Source organism: Tupaia chinensis, unplaced genomic scaffold (genome assembly GCF_000334495.1).
Source record: "Tupaia chinensis unplaced genomic scaffold, TupChi_1.0 Scaffold000322_1, whole genome shotgun sequence".
Classification (NCBI taxonomy): domain Eukaryota; kingdom Metazoa; phylum Chordata; class Mammalia; order Scandentia; family Tupaiidae; genus Tupaia; species Tupaia belangeri.
This window is the reverse complement of record NW_006159816.1, coordinates 6,120,706-6,130,593: the sequence shown is the minus strand read 5'-3', so window position 1 is coordinate 6,130,593 and position 9,888 is coordinate 6,120,706.

The following is a 9,888-nucleotide window of genomic DNA, read 5'->3' as shown; positions in this document are numbered from 1 at the left end:
TACGGAAAACAGTTTTCATTTGGGAATAGTTTCTTTGGGAGAATTTAATAAGTAGCATTTTTACCGTTAGAAAACGGATTGTGTTGACCAAAGAAAGTGAATTCAGATAAAACCAAAATACAATTTTAAACGAATGACTTCATCATTTGACTTGTGAACGTTTGAAGTAGCAGCTAATACTCATCTGAACTATGTGTCCTATTACCCAGCCCAGCCCCTCATTTCCTCTGGGGACTGCAGAACTGCAGGTCAGGCACTTGGGAGGAGAAAGGAAAGGGAGGAACTGCTTCCTCTGAGCTTTTCTCTGGCTTTCACAGCAGAAAAAATGCCCAGCTTTCTTTCTGTTCCCCTTACAGTAATTCCTGAAGGAAATAATGTGGGCCAGCCAATGGTCTGGTGATTACAGAAGCTGTATGGAGTCGGGTTTGAGTCTCAGATTCAGTGCTTGAAAAACAGGACAAGCACCTGTCTATGCACCCAATATCGCAAGACAAGAATGGAGGAGAAGGATTTGCAGAGTGACCCTCCCTCTAGGGGGATGCTTTCTCACTTTCCCTTTCTCTCTCTTTCTCTCTCTCCCCGGCAAGCACACGCAACTTTTACCAGACTTTTTAAAAAGAAATGGAAAAAAAAAAAAAGTTCATATAACTTTAGTATTTCTCTTAGAATGACACCTACACTACAAATAAAATTAAAACTTGTTCTCTGGGGGACCAGGGGATGGTGTCATGATTACGTCACTGAGCTCCCACGCAGTCGATCATGGTTCCAGTCCTGGATCCAGTGGCTTCAAACTCACTGAGTGTATGTGTGTGCATGCCCAAAATCCCAAGAGGAAAATGGAGGAGAAGGGATTGTGCTATGGCCATTCCCTCTGGAGGGTGATTTCTTGCTTTCTGTCTCTCTCTGTGTCTCTCTAGTGAGCACACGTGCCCTGTAGCCAAAAATCTCTTTCAAAAAATCTTGTTCTCTGTATTTATGAGTCAGTCTCTCTATCAGCCAAACTTATATGAGGAACATGTGGTTCTTCAAAGGCTCAGTGCTCTTAATTGTTTCCTGAGCTGAGCTTAACCTTAGGACACCAGTGAATCATTGCCCTTTAATCTTCAAATAAAGTTTCAGAAATTAACCAAAGCTGAGAGTGGTCTGTAATACAAACTGATGTTTATTTTGATAGCTTTTTTGGTTTTCGGGTTGAAACCTCTCTTATGAACCCCTTTTCAAATGACACCTGGATGACTTTGATGTGGGAGATAACATTCAGGAAGTTAAATGATGTCTGAGGGAAGTGTCCAAATCTGCACAGCACACACGATGCAGAAGTTCGATGTATTGGCAGTGTCTCTTACACATTCCGATTTCATCCTTTGCCATTGGTCGTAATTTTGCAGGGCCTTTTCGGGAGACATAATGACAGGAGAACTACATTAACCACGGTTTGGAGTGCCCTGGTCTTCATGCTAACTACAGTTATCTTTTGTTACTTGCTGGTCTTGACCTATAGACAGACTGCATCAGGTGCTACTGAACCAGCGGGTCTCTCTCTAAAACCTAGTGCAGGCCTGAGTCATACGCAGTTTAATTCATATTCCACTCAACATGCCCGTTTTATTTCCAGTGGAAATTGCTCATTTAATTGCACTGTAAGTTTTATGGGGTATGCCCCAGGCTGCGTTCTTTATGCTAGGCATTTCAGTATTTATGGGCAGAGCTATACCAAAAACTTCAAACATAAAGTAAAACCAGCAAAATATGCTCTCCTCCGTTTCCATAAATACTTTTCACCAGTTTCATTATTTTTCCCAATGAAATTAAATGAGTGTGTTAAACCTGTAACATAGACTCTGGCTTGCTATCTCCAGAGCTGCCTTTGTCCTCCATATTCAAATCTGACACCGCTCCTCTTTCCTGCTTAAGAATGAGACTGCAATACGGCGTGTGTGGCCCCGTTCATTCTGTTACGGTCTAGCTCTCCTGTAACAATAAAGGCTTCCTCTAGCTATGTTCTATAGAATTTTTCTCCATGAGAGTAGCCTGTTAAAACTTTGATTTTTTTTTTTGTCTTGTTTTGTTTCCTGTTTTTTAATGAACTGTGCCTGTTCCTAGGCCATACCTAACACCCAGTAAATAAAGACTCCAGATAACAGATCTAATGCACGCATTGCAGAATATGGCTGGTCTAAAGACATAAATATGTCACCCTTCCATTGCAGATGGGCCCTGTGTTTGGGGGTAGGAGCAGACAGACATACAATTTTACCCGTAGTGGGTCAGAATTTGTTCTTACAATACTCAAATGCTAAGTGAGTTCTAATCTGTTTTACTAAACTGATGACTATTTTGTATCTGCTACTGTTATCTTACTATATAAAATATATGACAGCTTGCTTCCAGGGGATTTCAGAGCTTTCGGCACATGCTTTTTGAGAAAGGCTATCAATGGCTCTTTAGGCAATTTCAGCGGAGTGGTGTGAACAGAAGCCTCCTCATGAGGGTTTCAGAAAAGGTGACCAGGAAGAAAATAAAGACAGTAGATACAGGGAAACCCATTTGTCTGTGTAACTCAGAATAACAATCGTGTAAACAAAATAGCAGTCGTAGCAGTCATGAGGATGGTCTGCGAATGCTGGTTTCCCTAGGGCACACACTGACAGTACTTCCCTGTCTCCTTTGAAGTTAGGCATGGTCACATGATCTGCCTTAGTCAGCAAAGTGACATGACATGTCATTTTCAGGTGACAGCCGCAGTAGTGAACAGTGTACAGTTCACTACAACCTGCTTGCCTGTCTCGGCAAGAATGGAAGCCTTGACTGAGAGGCACCGCTCTCAGCTTGGCTCTGAGTCCCCACCGTGAGCAGGGTCCCCCTGCTGATCGGTACTGGATATGTGATATGACCAAGAAATACATTTGTATTGTGCTAAGCCACAGGTTACATTTTCTTTTGATGTAAAAATCTGGGTGGAGGGGCCAGGACTGATCCAATGATCCATGGTTTTAGGAACCAAAGCTCCTCTGGCTGTTGAGCCGCGTGTGGCCATGTGCTCATGATCCATGATTATAGCACTTGTGTTACAAGCAGCCAGAACAGGGATGGATAAAGAGCAAAGGCTGGAGCCCAGCACATGGCATGGTAGTTAAGGCTCTGGATTTCCACATGGCCAACTCCATGGTTCAAGTCCCAGACCAAGCCACTTGACAATCATGCCAGGCCTGAGTGTGTGGGTGAGACCAAAGTCCTGAGAGAAGAATGGAGGAGAAGGGATTGTGGCATGGCCAAATCCCCTTGGGGATGATTTCCCTCCCTGTCTCTCTCCACGGAGCACATGTACCCTATGGCAAAAACCTACCAAAAAAAAAAAAAAAAGTAAAGGCTGTGCTGCCTGTAAAGGAAGGCCCCTGAAGCTGTTTCCCTTCCACCTGGACACCTGGGCCAGAAGCTGACCACAAGACTCCATCTAGCACCGCAAGAAAAGGGGAAACTAGGGAAGGCTGAGTGAGGCCCAGCACAAAGTGTGGGCTGTCTCCCCACATAAGGGGAGAAAGGGGACTGCCAATCAGCTCTCGGCTCTTAAGAACACCTCCTGTAAATACGGAGTTGATAGATTGTACTGCCTCCTCATTTTTCACAAAAATATATGGATGATGAGAGACTGAGAGTGCGTTGATATATTTTGTGGTTAAAGCAGCGCTTTTTTCCTTCCCCAAGATCACCTCTGTTAGTAAGAGATGATGAAACAACAGTCCTCATTATAACCTCCGGCGAGATTTGAAATGGTCTTCTTTGTATTCATTCCACGTACTTACTGTCTGGCTAAAGAACCACCACAAAAATCAAATTCTTATTATCTGCTGTTATATTTGATTACCATTCCTAGAAATATAAAATACACAGATAGAAAGGGTCACATCATCTAGGGATTGCATTCAAGTGAGTTCAGCTGTACGTTCATTGTTTTTTTACAAAGACCAGAAATATAGAAAAATAGATCAATCCTAACATGGGGAGTTGTTTTCCTATTGTGTCTGAGCTGAGGCTGGCAGCAGAAATTAATGCTGCCACCTTGAAAGGGCAGATCACAATTGATCTGGTTCCCAAGACAGTCGTTGAACACACTTGGTGAAATCGGTCATAGCAGGATTGTATTATACTGCAGAAAACCCTGTTCCTCTAACTCCCACTCACTTCAAAGCAAAGTGAAGTTTTTTTTTTCTTTTCGTCCAATTTAAACTTTATTTATTTACTTCTTCCATAAGTATGAGAAAGAGCACCCAGAACAGGGTCTTGATGCCATGATCCACCCTCAGCTTCAGCCAGCTTCCTAGCACACCGAGAGGTCTCGAGGAACAAATGCAGAGTCTTCCCATGTAGGTCAGGCCTCACAGAGCATGGCATTTTACAGCTGTACCATTGTTTTTTGTTAGTTTGTGTTTGTTTTGGTTTGATTTGTTTTGGTTTTTCACTCAAGTTCATTTTTGGTCACCATTTCTTACCTTTTTAAAAAAATAAAACTTTATTTATTCATCCATTTATTTATTTTAATTTGACTGGAGAGGGACAAAGCGAGAGCGGGACGGGGGGCAAGTGAGAAAGCAAGCCACCAGGTCGGGGAGTCAAACCACAGTTGACCATGTGGGAGTCCAGTGTCCTTAACCACCACGCCACCTGCCGGCCCCGATATTGTTTTTAAAGAGATAGAGTCTCTATGGTGTCCTCCCTGGCCTTGAACCTACAACCATCCTTCCTCAGTCTCCTGAGCAGCTAGGATTCCAAGTGTGCAACACTGTGCACAGAGATTTTTTTTTTTTTTTTGGCATTGTCAGAAGTGTTTCTTAAGCATTTTTGATGAGCATTACACTTAGACCAGGAAGGGAATAGAGCCTTACCTACAATGTAGTTTTGGACCGTCATACAGAGAGAAAAAGCAGAGCACTGAGTATATGGTCATTTTGTACCAAAGTTAACCATCAAAATGTAAATTAAAAGAGGACTTGAGGCACAGTGACAAAGCCTCTCTGTCTTTTCACTCTCCTTTTTTTGACCTCTACTTCTTTTCCTGCTTTCTGGCTTTATTTGCATAGTGGGAAGTATATTGTCCATTGCTGAGATTCCAGCGTGCCTGGGCGTATTTGTCAAACTGGTGGGGCAGGCCTTACAGAAGCCGGAGGGTCCACTGACAATAGATGCAACTAAGTTTACTTCTTAAGTTCAGACACATCTAGACAAGTCTGGCAACTTAGTAGTGAAGCAGGCGAACAGGGTTATGTATGTGTGTGATGTAGGAAAGTCTCCCTACAAAAAAAGCTCCTTCCCAAGGAAGAAGGAGAGCATTAGTTGCATGACATGGGGACTGATTTATTTTTCCCTCAATATAATTCTTATGATTGGTTTTTAGTCCTGGGAAGTTGGGATACAGGGTCAGATTCTGTGTACCTAATGGGAACATCACTGTTAGAGACTTAAATAGGATTTGATATCAGATCAAAAAACAAGCCTGAAGCTTGCCTTTGTATACAGTAGAAAAAGACACCCTGCATCAGAGCCCAGCCAAGGGAGAGACTGGGTCCCATAACCATAGTTCAACCCTAGACAGCCACTCCTGAAGGCCTGTTTGGAGTTCAAGGGGCCCAAAAGTACGCAGCTCCTGCACTGACCCAGGCACTTCTCCCCATAGGTACCTGAGAAAGATATTCAGAAGCAATGAGAAATGACTAAAGAAATTGGCTATGGACTGAATTATGTCTCCTCAAAATTCATATGTTAAAGCTCTAACCTCCAGGGACCAGCAGATGGCGGAATGGCTACATCGCTGGACTCCCCCCAACCCGGTGGCTTAAACTGATGCTGGGCGCCCGTGCGTGCGTGCCCAAGATCCTGAGAAGAGAATGGAGAAGGGACTGCGGTGTGGCCTTCCCCGCTGGGGGGTGATTTCTTGCTTTCTGTCTCTGTCTGTCTTTCTGGCAAGTGCATGCGCCCTATAGCCGAGCCCCCTATAAAAAAAAAAAAAAAAAAAAAAAAAAAAAAAAGACTCTAACCTCCATTAGGATGATATTTGGAGACAGAGCCTTGGAAAGTAGTAAATAAAATTTGTGGGATGCCATTGTTTTGGACTGAGGTTCTGTACTCGGCCCCAGAGTACCAAATAGAATCACTCATGCTAAGTGCCACATAATCAAATTGAAACTTTAGGTAAAACCCCAACAAGATCAGTTTTTCTTGAAAGCAGAGGAGTCAGGGACCAGCAGTTAGCGTAATGGCTATGTCGCTGGACTCCCACGTAGTCGACCACAGTTCGAGTCCTGGACCCAGTGGCTTAAACTCACACTGGGCGCGTGTGCGTGCATGCCCAAGATCCTGAGAGGAGAGTGGAGGAGAAGGGATTGCGGCATGGCCATCCCCTCTGGGGGGTGATTTCTCGCTTTCTATCATTCTGTCTCTCTGTCTGGTGAGCACATGTGCCCTATAGCAAAAACCTCTCCAAAAAAAAAAGCAGAGGAGTCACAGCAGGCAGTTGAAAAGGTCTCGCAGGTGGCATGGTGGTGGGGGCGCTGGACTCCCACATGGCTGACCCGCGGTTCAAGTCTCAGATCTGGTGGCTTGCTTTCTTCATCTCTCTCTCTCACACACACTCTCGCTCTGTCCCTCTCTGGTCAAATTAAAATAAATAAAGTTAAATAAAAATAATTATCAAAAAAGAAAGAAAGGAGACCAGCAGTTAGCGTAATGGCTATGTCGCTGGGCTCCCACGTAGTCGACCGCGGTTTGCATCCCGGACCCGGTGGCTTAAAACTCACGCTGGGCACGTGTGCGTGCATGCCCAAGATCCCGAGAAGGGATTGCGGCGTGACCATCCCTCCTGGGGGTGATTTCTCCCTTTCTGTCTCTGTCTCTCTCTCTCTGTCTGTCTGGCAAGCACACGTGCCCTATAGCGAAAAACCTCTCCAAAAAAAGAAAGAAAAAAAGAAAGAAAACAGAGAATTCACAGCAAGCAGTTGAAAAGGGCCCAAACTGTGTCTACATAGTAAGGAAGTCACCTCTGCTTTAATCTTTACAAGAAAAGTAACCTGAAGCAAGGTGAAGTTAACTGATCCGTTTAAATTTTTTATTACTTGTTTCCTTGTTCCTACCTTACAAAAACCAACAGTTCTCTCACGCTCAGCAGAATTCTTTTTCTAATCTTCAGCTGTGATGCTCCCTAATTTGTAAATCACTGATAAAAGCCAATCCAGGGACCACCCTGCAGTGCAGCAGTTAAATACTGTGCAGAGGAAGCCAGATCCCATGTTGGCTGAAGTGTTTGAATCCTGACCCTGGCAGCAACACGCCAGGCATGCACACATGTGCCCAGAATCCTGCCAGGATGGAAAACTGGGAGGACTACAGCATGACCAGGCCCCGTTGAGGTCCGACCCCCCACCCCCGCCCTCATTCTCATTCTCTCTCATACTGTAAGTGCCCTCTCTTGAATCTAGAGGAAATAAAAAGCTTTAATAATCTGTAAACAAAATTTGTTTTAGCTTAGTCTTTTGACAAAGGTGATAAGGTTTAGATGAGATCAGCAGGGTAGGGCCCTCATGATAGGATTAAGTGCCATGAGTAGGAGACGCCAGGCAGTTTGTCTCCCTCTTTCTCAGCCATGTGAGGACACAGCAGGAAGGTGGCTATCTGCAAGACAGGAAGAGCATCCTCACCAGGGATCCTGGTAGGCTGTTAGTCATGAGCAGGCAGCCCTAAGAGAAAAACAAAAGGCTCACCTAGCCCCGGCCTCCAGGAGGGCAAGACAATTTGCCATCTTCCTTCCTTGGGCCCTGAGGGAAGCATACAGGGATGATTCATAGATTTTTCTCTTATCAAAAAGACCCAAGCAAGCATTTTGGTCAACACCCTAATCCTCAAGTAAGCGGTTTGGTCAACGCCCTGATTCCCACTAGGTCAACGCCCTAATTCCCACTAGGATGATAAATTAATTAGGCAGTCTAATGAATAAACCTGGCTCACACTGGGCAGAGCAATAAGGTAATCAAATTCCTCATTCCTTACCTGTGAGAGAAGTGCGCAAGCGCAGGAGAAAACGCGCAAATTCTAATTCAAACGAAGGACATAGGTAGACCTCCACAATGAATATTCATGATCACCTCTAGTAATAAAAGTAACAACTAACCAGTGTCAAGAGCAGTTGCCACCTGGCAATCTGCCCGCCTAAGAGCTTTTTATTGGGTGTGCTTTCCTTTCTTTCCTATTAAACCTTCTCTTCTACCTACTTCATTCATGGTTGCAGTTTCATTTTGCGCCTAGGGACAGATCTCTAATTTTAGTGATCTGAACCCAAAGAACTAAGGACATCACAACGCAGCTCGACATTCTCCCACCCGTTAACAGGATCAAATCATCTGGCACCTCCATCTTAGACACCCCAGCTTCCAGACCTGTAAGAAATAAATTCCTGTTGTGTAAACCTCCTTGTCTGTGGCATTTTGTTATGACAGCCCTAGTCAAGCCAGAACCATATACCTAAACTCCCAATGCCGAGATCTCTGGTTAATAGACCAAAAGACCAGTTTAGACTCTTTCTCTCCTTTTTTTTAGCATTATTTTATTTAACTTTTATTTATTTATTTACTTACTTATTTGAATTTGACCAGAGAGAGACAGAGTACACAAGAAAGAGAAAAAGAGGAAGTGAGAAAGCAAGCCACCAGGTCCAGGAGTTGAACTGCAGTTGACCACGTGGGAGTCCAGATCCCTTAACCACCCACATCGTCTGCTGGCCCCTCTCTTTTTTTAATCTTTGCCAGAAAGTGCATGTGCTTGCCAAAGAGAGAGAGAGAGAGAAAGCACCCCTCCGAGAGAACATGGCCACGCCTCAATCCTTTCTCCCTTTCTCTACCCCATCAGGATTTTGAGGCATACACGCTTAAACATGCCTGGTGTGTTTCTAAAGCTACTGAGGCCAGGATATGAACCATGCTACCCAGCCCCCTTAATCACAAGGCCATGAACCAGCCCTGGTTTAGACTTTTAATAGGTTTTTCGCGCTCCTCCTAAGCCCAAAACCAGTTTTGGCAATTTTCCCTTTCTTAAACCAGCTAGCCCCATGGGATAAGAGACAAAAGTAAAAAATAAAAAAAATTAAAAAAATAAAAAGCCAAATAAGGACCTGACATCTGACCTACCAAAGTGTGAGAAAGGAGCAGGGAAGTCAGTGAGGGTAGAGATTAAAGGAAAAACGATCAAGTACCTAAATCATGGCTTGAGAACAATGACTAGTTCTTATCATTCTCAAAGTGCAGTTTTAGGGAGCTCCCACAAGAGGCAGGTGAAGGAAAAAAAAACGAGAGAAGTAATGCGGAATAAATCAAGACATTATTTTAATACCATAACCCAAAAGGAACAAAAATGTGTAAACTTAAATATGAACACTACTCTCTGGTCCATAAAATATAGTGGAGTGGCATTTTTCTGGAATATATCCATTTCTGTAATTACTTATCTGACTAATCTAATAAGGTTAACTTTGTTAAACTCTAAGCTCATAACCAAGAGTTTCTTTTTCTTTCGAAAGATCTTGAAACATATTAGAGAACCTTAAATTGCCTTCCCATACTGAGTTATTAGAAAGTTAATGGTATATAATGAAACTGTTATAATAGTTTAAATAAATAATAAAATTAATGCAGTCTCTTAAAACAAATAGTGATATAAAATGATCCATTGTTCTTTAAATATTCAATACCCGCTATGCATTTACTTGGAAAGGAAGAAAGTATCCAGCTGAAGCATGATATTTTTTGGTTTGGTTTGGTTTGGTTTGGTTTGAGTTTATTTTTTTACTTCTTTCTAAACACAGAGAGAGAGATAGACAGTACCTCAGGATCTTTACACGGTGAT